Source organism: Nannospalax galili, unplaced genomic scaffold (assembly GCF_000622305.1).
Source record: "Nannospalax galili isolate Female #2095 unplaced genomic scaffold, S.galili_v1.0 scaffold1536, whole genome shotgun sequence".
Lineage (NCBI taxonomy): Eukaryota > Metazoa > Chordata > Mammalia > Rodentia > Spalacidae > Nannospalax > Nannospalax galili.
This window is the reverse complement of record NW_008337295.1, coordinates 115,339-125,026: the sequence shown is the minus strand read 5'-3', so window position 1 is coordinate 125,026 and position 9,688 is coordinate 115,339. Positions and strand designations below refer to the sequence as shown.

The following is a 9,688-nucleotide window of genomic DNA, read 5'->3' as shown; positions in this document are numbered from 1 at the left end:
TCGGATCGTCCCCTTTTTGATGACCTGGGCAGTGGATAATTGCCAATTTCTTTGGCAGCCAGAGAGCCCTCAGCAATGTTAGGATTTCTTATTTTTGACAGTCTTTCCCTCTGCCATTAATAAGCCCCGTTCCTGATATATTGCCCCATGAACGGGCACGGTGGCAAAGGCATATCGGTTGTCCGTATACACATTAAGCTTTTTGTCCTTTCCCAATACCAGCGCCTTAGTTAGGGCAATAAGTTCAGCCTTTTGGTCCGAAGTGCCAGTGGGCAGAGGTTCTGCCCAAATGATGCCGGTTAATGATACTACAACCGCCCCTGCATACCTCTTGCCAGTCCTGGACAAAGCTGCTCCCATCAGTGAACCAGGTTACTTCAGCATCAAGTAACGGGGTATCTCTCAAGTCTGATCGGGTACTGTGGACATGGGCCAGGATTCTGGCACATTTGTGCAGGGGGGCATCCAAGTCTGGGTCCGGCAAGAGTGTGGCTGGATTCAGGGCAACTGGTACCTGGAAGGTGATTCTAACAGGATTAAGAAGTAATGCCTGATAATGAGTTATACAGGCGTTACTTAGCCATCCATCCAGGGGCTGCTTTAAAACTCCTTCAATTACATGTACGGTCAAGTTCTGGCCCAAAGTCAGTTTGTCAGCATCTTTTACCAGGAGTGCTTCTTTGAGTATATATCCCAAGTATTGGACCTATTTGCATAGTTGGGCCTTTTTAGCAGAGGCCCAATAGCCCAGGCTTCCCAACGTCTGCAACAGGCATTCTGTGCCGTCCATGCAAGCCTCTTGGCTATCTGCCGCCACAAGTAGGTCATCCACATACTGCAGGAGACTCCTTTCCCTGACACTATCTGTCTCAGATGTCTCCGCCGGTCCTCTGGATCGGCAGTGGCAGCCAGCAGGATCCTTGCCAGGTCCTTGTTCTGCCTCCTTTCTGCCTTTATCTGTTTTTTCCTCTGTACTGTCCCTATTGTTGTACACTTTCTTGGCCACAGTTATTAAATCCCTTAAGCTCTTTTTACCCAGTCTCTCTACTCTTTGAAGCTTTATCTTTATATCTGAAGTCGACTGGTTAACAAAAGCCATGGCCACTGCCGCTAAATTATCTTTGGCCTCTGGGACTAATGGAATGTACCTGCAGAAGGCATCCATTATTCACTCTAAGAATGCAGCTGGGCTTTCATTTAGTTCCTAATATCGTATACCTTTGCCAAATTAGTTGGCCTATGAGCAGCTGCTTTGAGACCTGCCAACAGAGCCTGGCAGAAAACCAGAAGCCTCCCCTTACCTTCTGCAGTATTATAACCCCAATCAGGCTGGGTCAGTGGATAGGCAGCATCAATCAGTGTCGGGTCAGTAGTAGGGACACCAGTATTGCCAGGAATTAACTTCCTGGCTTCTGTTTGGATACATTCCCTTTCCTCTGTGGTAAACAGGACCTGTAATAATTGATGACAATCATCCCAAGTGGGTTGGTGTGTGAATAAGGCAGTTTCTAATAAATTAATAAGCTCCTTAGGATTTTCAGAAAAGGGAGCATTCTGGGTTCTCCAGTTGTAAAGGTCACTAGTGGCGAATGACCAATAGTGATGGGGCTGGTTGCTGGCCTCATCCGTGGGGCTGGCGACTCTGAGGGGTAAAACAGTAGAGTCTGGACCCTCCGGTGATGCTGCCCTTCTACTCCTAGTCCCCTGAGCCGGGCCCCCCGTGCCTGTGAAGAACCTGGTACCAGGGGTGCCAGTTCCGGAGCAGGTACCTCCTGTGGAGGAGGTGGGTAAGGAGGGGGAGGAAAAATTAGATCTTCTGTGCTGCCCTGTAAGAGAGGATACAGTGATGGTACTGATGGTTTGGTTTCAGGCTTAGGTGCTTTCTGGGTTGTTCTGCAGCTGTCAGCACCTCAGTTTTCTGTAAAGGAAGAAAAGACTTGACCCAAGGAGGGGGGTTATTAACTAAATCTCCCCAGACCACTATGTATGATATTTGATCCAAGTGTCCCACACATGGTTGAAGAATAATTTTCTCAACTGCGTTAATGACAGTGGGATCAAAGGTCCCCTCTGAGGGCCATCCCACGTTGAAAGTGGGTCATTCAGACTTGCAAAAAGTGGTTAGTTTATCCTTCCTGACAACAACAGAGAGGTTATGGGCTTGAGTCTTAACCTCTCCAAAATGTGCAAGAACCAGGTCCAGGTGTGTAGAGGGAGTCTGTCCCATTGCGTCCATCTCAGTCAGAGAAAAACAGACAACCAAAGACAAAACAGAGAGCCAGAAAGGCACGCAGAAGGCCAAGTAACAAATTCCCTCACTTGTACAGAAGAAAAACTGTAAGTAGGACGGTGGCAAACTGCCACAGGAGCGACCCGCCTTGTCCTTTCACAGGAATCAACAGAGTCTGGGGCCCTCCGTCCCCTCTGCCAAGGTCTGGAATGTCTTCCAGACCTTTGGGGTCATGGTCATCCAGCGTGTCCCCTCCAACTGCTCCTGACCACACTGTTCACAAATTTGCCTCAAGGCTCAGAACAAAAGCTAGGACAGACACAGACAGGCACGACTAGGAGCAAACAGACACTTACCGGCCGATCAGGAACCCTCTGGTTTGGGGGGGCGGGTCTTGGGGATCCCAGACGAGCCCCCAAGATGTTGTGCCCAGTTTGCGAGACCCCAAAGACCACCAGGGAGCCGAACAATGCAAATACACAAGGGTTCTTTTATTGTTACAAGCTTAAGCTTGGGCCCACTCTGTCACCGACCTAGAGGATCTCAGAAGTGAGACAGACCCCTTGCTTTGGGAGACAGAGTTTTTTATAGGTTTATTTCAGCAAGTTCAGCAAGTAGGGGGGTAGGGGGTCTCCAGCCTGGCAAGCATCTGATTGGTTGCAGCCCAGTGCCAAGCCATAAACTGCTGGCTTCAGGAACTCTGAAAAGACATTTGGACTTTTAGTACTTTCCTGTTCCTGGTTAATTGACCATTGGCGGAAGAGTTGCTCTCTATCCATTCCAAGTATTGTGGTTTTTCTTGGAACATGGCCCAGGGCTGGGTCAGTCCTATGGAGGTTTTATCCAAGATGGAGTCACTTAGGTCTCTCACTGCTCCATTTGAATGTAGGCAGACTTGTGACTTGCTCTGGCACATAGAATCCAACAAAACTGATGGGATGTCTATGCGGGGGTGCATCTATTTCTTTTACACAGGGCTGTGATGGCACCCATGAAGACTCTTCCCCTAATTGGCAATGAAGAAACAAGTTCCCATGTTACAGGATGCAGTATAAAGACACCCCATGACTCCCACCCAGCAAGAAACTAAGGCCAGGCTAGGGATGTAGCTCAGTGATAAGACTGCTTACCTAGCTTGGGCAGGACCCTAGGTTCAATCTCAAGAACTAGGTGGGGGGAGGAGGCTTTCAGTGACTGAGGCATTCAATCTAAGCTAGAAGGGGCAGGATTTTGCTAGCATGTACGTGAAATTGGAAATGGGTCCTTCCATATGAACCTCAGATGAGGCTCCCTCACCTGATACCTTATTGCAGCCTGGCAGAGGCAACTCTTTAAAAAAAAAATACTATTTTTATTTTATGTGTATTAGTATGTATTGCCTGCTTGTGTGTAAGTGCTCCCATATTGTGCAATACCCTCGGAGGTCAAAAGACAGTGTCTGATCATCTGGAACTGCAGTAACGGACGGTTGTTAGCCACCATGTGGATGCTGGGATTCAAACCTGGGTCCTCTGCAAGAGCAGTCAGTGCTCTCAACCACTGAGTCATCTCTCCAGCCCCCAGAGGCCTCTGTTATGTCTGCCATCCTGATGTGTGGAAATGGGGAGATAACAAATGAATGTGGTTAAGGCACTGTTTCTGTACTGCTTTATGTAGCAATGGACAGTGAACACACCATCACCAAATTCCATATGTTTTATCCCTTCCTGTCTTCTGAACTGATCCCCTCTAAGCCTATCCCTTCCAACTCTGTCACCAAGTTGCACCCTCCTTTCAGGCTCCTCCCTCACTGCCATGGCTGTGTTTGAAATATCTCCCAGAGGCTCCTATGTTGAAGGCTTGCCACCATTGCAGCCCTGTTCAGAGATGGGGCAGAGGAAGTGAGTGGATCACGAGGGCTCAGACTTCATTAATAGCTTAATCCATTGATGGGTCCATAATTGGCTCCTGGGAGGTGATGGTAACTTGGGAGGTGGTACTTGGTTTAAGGAATTGGGTCTGTCAGAGTGTGTCACTGGGGAATGAATCTTGCTGCTGGCCCTTCCCTTGCTCTAGTTCTGCTTCCTGGATGCCATGATACCAGCAGCTTTGCTCCACCATGTACATTTCACCATGAGTTTATGCCCTGAAGTAGGGGTTTTTTTGGGTTGTTTTTTTTTTTTTTTAGTTTTGGTTTTACGGGTTGTTTGTTTGTTTGTTTTGAGACAAGGTCTCAGTATGTAGCCCTTACTGGCCTACAACTTGCCATGTAGACCAGGATGGCCTCAATCTCACAGAGATCCGCTGCTTCTGCCTCCCTAGTGCTAGGATTAAAGGTGTGCCCCACCATACCTAGCATACACTGGGTCTCCCTGTAGCCCCAGATGACCTGTAACTCACTACATAGACCAGGCTGGCCTCATTCTCACAGAGATCCACCTGCCTCTGCCTCCTGAGTGCTGGAATGAAAGGCATGTGCCACCATGCCCACCAGGCTTCATTTCTTTTTAGCACTAAATACAGTGTTACCTGGATGCACCACACCTTTCCATCCATTCATGTACTAAATGACATATAGATTACAAGTTTGAGCAGTCACAAGTCAAGGCACCTATACATCTGTATTCTTGGATCCTTTTGTGTAGCTGTGACCAAAATACCTGACGGAATAGCTTGAAAGAGACAGACTTTATTTTGGCTTATGCTTTGGGAAGGTCCAGTATGTGGCTGCTTGGCCCACTGTGCTTAAGCAGAAAATCGTGGCAGTGGGAGTGTGTGGTAGGAGAGTTTCTTCACTTCACAGTGAACAGGAAGCAGAGTGAAACCACAACCAGAAGCCAGATCTAATCCCAAAGGCAAGCCAGGTGTGGTGGTGCATGCCTCTCATCCCAGCACTTGGGAGGCAGAGGCAGGTGGATCTTTGTGAGAGCAAGCCAGCCTGGTCTATGTGGTGAGTTCCAGGCCAGCTGGGACTACAGGGAGACCCTGTCTCAACAAAACCAATAATAATAATCATCATCATAACAATAATAATCCCAAAGACAAGCCCCTAGTGACCTACTTCCTCCAACTGGTTTCTACTTTCTACCACATCCCAATAATCAAATTTTAAATCTGCCAAGTGGGTTAAACCATTCCTTTGATCAGAGCCTCATGATTTGTCTCTGAAAACACTCTCACAGACACACCCCAAAATGTGTTTTCCTAATTCCCAGCTATTTCCCAATCCAGTCAGGCTGAGAGTCAAGACCAACCATCACAATGTCCATGTGTGGGCATTTATGTGGATGAAAGTTTTGTGCAAGGAGCACATCTGTTGTGTTGTACAGTGAAAGTATATTTGGGTTTGAAAGAATTACCAAACGTGCATTCCAGTGTGGCTGCCATTCTGCACTGCCACCAGCAGTGAACGAGGGCTCCTGCTCTCCATATCTGCCCATTTAGCATCCTCAGTCTTCTGAATTTTGGCCATTCTAACAGGTATGTTAGCAGACTTTGAAACCAAGTTCTAATTACAGAAACATGCATGAATCACAAACATAACACCGAGTAACTTTCACAAGGCAAACATGCATAACAAGGATCCAGGAAAGATATCAGGACACCGTGTGTACCCCAGAAGTCACTTCAGTCATGACCTCCTGAAGAGATCACAGTTAGCACTCCGCCACAGAACCTGCCTGACCACTCATATGAGTGGAATCATATGGAGAACATACAGCATGTCCTTTCAACTTACTTCTTCCTTCAATAATATCTTGGTGAAGTCCATCCACATTAAGAGCTACAGACCATTCCCCCTCATTTATTTAGACATACTACTTATCCACAGTCAACACGTAAGCTATGGCCAGTCTGGGTCTACTACCCACAGTGCTGCTATGAACCTTCCTACCCATGTCCTCTGGTGAACACAGATACTCATTTCTGTTGGGTTCTATCCTGGAATGGGATCACTGGTGAAAAGGTATCTATGACCATGTTCAGCTTAAGTCAACACTCTCCTTAGTTGACTTTTGTTGAAACAGAGTCTTGCTGTATAGCCATTATTTACCTAAATTCATCATGAAGACAAAGCTGGCCTCAAACTGGCAGCAATCCTCCTGCCTCAGCCTTCTGAGCACTAGGATGAGATATGCTACCATCTCAATTCTTTTCTGTGTGGCCAATTGTGCATAATAGAAAATTTACAAGTTCAGACATGTTCATGTGATTCAATGGTATTAAGTACATTTGTAATGTTGCATAACCATCACCATTTACAGAACTTTTTCATTTTTAAAAAATATTTTTATGGGGGCTGGAGAGATGCCTCAGTGGCTAAGAGCACTGACTGCTCTTGCAAAGGTCCCGGGTTTGAGTCCCAGCACTCACATGGTGGCTACAAACCCTCTTTTAACTCAAGTTCCAGGGGAATCTGAAGCCCTCCTCTGACCTCTGTGGCAATGCAGGACACAGGTGCACTCACATACATGCAGGCAATACATTCATACACATAAAAAAATAAAAAATATTTATATGAATTCTAGCTGGGCATGGTGGCACATGCCTTTAATCCCAGCACTCGGGAGGCAGAGGCAGGTGGATCTCTGTGAGTTCAAGGCCAGTTGGAGCTACAGGAAGACCTTTTCTCAAAAAGACCAAAAAGACCCCATATATATTTAATGAATTGAGAATTTCATACATGCATACAGTATACTTTGGTCATGCGTTCTACTCTAACTTCTCCTGGACCTGCCTCCTTTTTTCTTTTTAAAAAGCATTTATTTTATGCATATGAGTGTTTTGTCTGCATGTATGTAAGTGTACCCATGTCATGCAGTGCCTGCAAAGGCCAGAAGAGGGCGTCAGATCCCCTGGAACTCTATTCTATCTTTTCTCCATGAATTTGTCTATTTGGTGGTACTTTATATAAGTGGAATCTTGCACTATTTGTTCTTTTGTGCTACATTAATTTCACCTAGTGTTTTCAAGATTCATTCACGTGTAGCATATCTGAACTTTGCTCCCTCCATGGCTGACTAATATCCCATTATATGGACAGATCATCTGTTTGAATGTTCACTTGTTCATGAACCAGCTGTCTCCATCCTTTGGGTATTGTGGGCACTCCTGCTATGAACATGGGCATTGCAGGATCCGAGTCACTGCTTTCATAGATACCTAGGACTGGCGTTGCTGGGTCACATGATAATTCTATGTGTAGAATTTAAGAAATCACTGAATTTCTTTCCACATTTCCACAGTGACTATCTTTCTTTTTTTTTTTTTTTTTTGAAACAGGGACTCCCTTTAGCTCCAGCGGGCCGGGAACTCTCTATGTAGACCAGGCTGGCCTTGAACTCACAGAGATCCACCTGCCTCTGCCTCCGGAATGCTGGGATTAAAGGTGTGCGCCACCACGCCTGGATCCTACATTTCCTGCAACAAGTGATTACCATATTTTTTCAATACTGGGAATTGAACCTTAAAGCCTCTCAAATGTTGTGAACCTTCTCAACCACTGGGCTACATTGCTAGCCAATTCCTATGTTTTTGATGTAAAATCTTATACCTTCTCACTAAAGATTATAATTCATGGGGCCAGAGAGATGGCTTAGCAGTTAAAGAGAACTTGCTGTTCTTGTAGAAGATCTGGATTAGAATCCCAGCCTCCACATGGTAGCTAACAACCATCTATAACTCCAGTTCCAGGGGATCCAACACCCTCTTCTGTCTGCTGAGAGCATTGCATGACATAGGTGTATGTGCATACGTGCACATACACACATACACATATAAAATAAAGCAAAGTTTTTTGAAGGAGAGCACTTAGATTTTATTCAGTAATTTTTACATGTACATGGGACTCCAGAGAGAAGTGAACACCCACAGAAGCAGTTAGAGCCCACTATTACTGGATTGGATAAGAAGAGTAAATTGTGGAAACATGGCAAGACAGGGTGTGGGGCTAGGAAGGTGCAGAAGTGATAAGGGAGAAAAGGATTAGTTTAACAAAGTTTGTGCACATTTCTCCTAATTTCGACTCCCCAATCTCTGGTAAAATATCTTTCTGCTGGTGTAGGAAGGGTACTTTTTTTTTTGCAAAACAATTTTTAAAAAAGATTATAATTCATACTAATGCAAATCAATGTTCTATTTTGTATCATTAAATATATATTTTAATGTATATTTTAATTTTATGTGTATGAGTGTATTGCCTGCATGCATCTAAGTGCACCTGTGTTGTGCAATGCCCTCAGAGGTCAGAAGAGGGCTTCGGATTTCCCTGGAACTGGAGTTAAGGATGGTTCGTAACCACCATGTGGGTGCTGTGAATCCAACCCAGGTCCTCTGCAAGAGCAGTCAGTGCTCTTAACCACTGAGCCATCTCTCCAGCCAACAATTTTGATTTTTTTTAAGACAGTGTGTATGTGCAGGAGGGTGCATGTACACCACAGAGCACATGCGGAGGTCAGAGGGCAGCTTTTAGGAGTCTGTTCCTGGCTTTCCCATTGCTGAGGGCAGGATCTTGTTTCTGCTGCACTGCATGCTCCAGGCTAGCTGGCCCACAAGCTTCCGATGACTCTCTTCTCTCCCTATCTACCCGTGCAGTGGTTTGAAGGAGAATGTCTCCCACAGGCTCCAGATATCTGAACGCTTGGTCAGTTGGTGGCACTGTTTTGGGAGGGTCATAGAATCTTTAGGAGGCGAGGCCAAGCTGGAGGAAGCACATCACTGGGGGTGGGCTTTGAGTTCATAGCCTGCCAGGCCAGCACTTGCGAAGCAGAGGCAGGTGGATCTCTGTGAGTTCGAGGCCAGCCTGGTCTACATAGCGAGGTCTGGGGCAGCTGGGGCTACAGAGACCCTCTCGAAAAGACAGAAAAAAAAAAAGTTCCTAGCCTTGCCCCATTTCCAGTTTGTCTCTTTTCTGCTTCCTGTGTGTACTTGAAAATGGGAACATTCAGCTATCTGCTCTGGCTGCCTCCCACCATGCCTCCCCCACCAGGATGAACTCCTCTCCCTCTGGAACCATAACCAAGTAAACTCTTCCTTCTATAAGTTGCCTTGGTCATGGTTTTTTATCACAGCAACTGAAAAGTAACTACTGCATGTGAACAGTTGCTGGGCCTGCAGATACATGCCATGCACCTACATGCAGCTTGTACATGGGTTCCAGGGATGGAACTCAGGTCGGTTCTGTGTTAGCTGCCACTTTTGCCCACCTAGCCATCGCCCCAGCCCCTATTTTGAGTTTTAATACATTTACTTCCAATTTTCCTAATGGTTTTTAACTACTTCAAGGAGAAAAAAAAGTATTAAAAATATATTTCACCAGGCATGGTGACTCATGTTTGTAATCTTAGTGTTTGAGACTTTTCACAAGTTGAAGTCCAGCCTGGACTACATAGTGAGTTCCAGGCTAGCCTGGGCTATAGTATGAAACCATCTGAAAAAAACAAAAAACTTCCCTTTACTTTAGGCTCCATCGCTCAGCAG

The 9,688-nt window shown here is 45.9% G+C and overlaps 1 long non-coding RNA gene across 1 annotated transcript; it reads right to left on the bottom strand.

Annotated features, from left to right (window-relative positions):
* Positions 1-2,700: 2,700 nt before the first annotated feature.
* LOC115070241 lies at positions 2,701-4,405 on the bottom strand. The gene is made up of 2 exons (XR_003849435.1): positions 3,733-4,405; positions 2,701-3,236 (listed from the first exon to the last, which is right to left on the bottom strand). It is a non-coding gene; the product is annotated as an uncharacterized LOC115070241 (long non-coding RNA).
* Positions 4,406-9,688: the final 5,283 nt, after the last annotated feature.